Source organism: Aplysia californica, unplaced genomic scaffold (genome assembly GCF_000002075.1).
Source record: "Aplysia californica isolate F4 #8 unplaced genomic scaffold, AplCal3.0 scaffold00137, whole genome shotgun sequence".
NCBI classification, from domain to species: Eukaryota; Metazoa; Mollusca; class Gastropoda; order Aplysiida; family Aplysiidae; genus Aplysia; species Aplysia californica.
The window spans coordinates 1,374,093-1,374,977 of NW_004797407.1; positions in this window are offsets into that span (position 1 = coordinate 1,374,093).

Here is an 885-nt window from a genome sequence, read left to right on the forward strand (position 1 = left end):
TCATGATTTTGATGAGCACCTGATTCCACTGCGTAGACAGACATTTGTGATGCGCTCTGCCAGAACTGGGAATGTGTCGGCAGACGTTGTTCTGAGCTAGAGGCCAGCAGTATTTCGCTACCTCAGACTTACAAAGTTCTATCTGCTCAGTACCTAATTTTGAAAAATTTGATGGTAAAAAAAAAAAATGGGAGTTTCACAACATGTCAAGCTTTTTCGAATGCAATTCTTTTAACGCTTTGATAACGACTCCGAATAATCTTACGATTTGAAAGGAACAGTTAAAATATTTGGTTTCGGACTTCGTGGTCTTAGTAACTCAAGAGGGCCAAAAATGTCAGACCTGGATCTAGTTTGATTTTTTTTTCTTCAGGGAGTCGCGCCAACTCCTTTATAATATTATTATCATAATTTCTCTTTGCCCTAAACCGTTTACTGAAATAAGGTTATGACCACAAAATTCTATTTTGATTCATATCAAACATACTCTGTATTTAAAGTTAATATATTTATCATTATTATAACATTGGTTTATCTGAAAGTTTCGAAACTTCGCTGTTGGTGTTGAGCTATCAAACACAACTTCGATAAAAATTGCCGAGCGAGCCGAAAAGTTTAAGTTTCTTTATTTCCATTATTTTGACAAGCGCCTGATTTCACCACACTGTCTAACATATTCTCAGTCCGAGCAGGTCGCCTCACCCTCACACGCCCCCAAAACTCCCCTGCTCTCACTACGAACAGACAGCCGAACCACACGAACGCATCCCCCCATCCAACCTTCTCCCTCACACACCTCCCTATACCCATGTGCCCATCAAATAAATAAATATTTCCCAACGCATATCGCCCAAGCACATTAGCAATAACTTGCACTGGCACCCC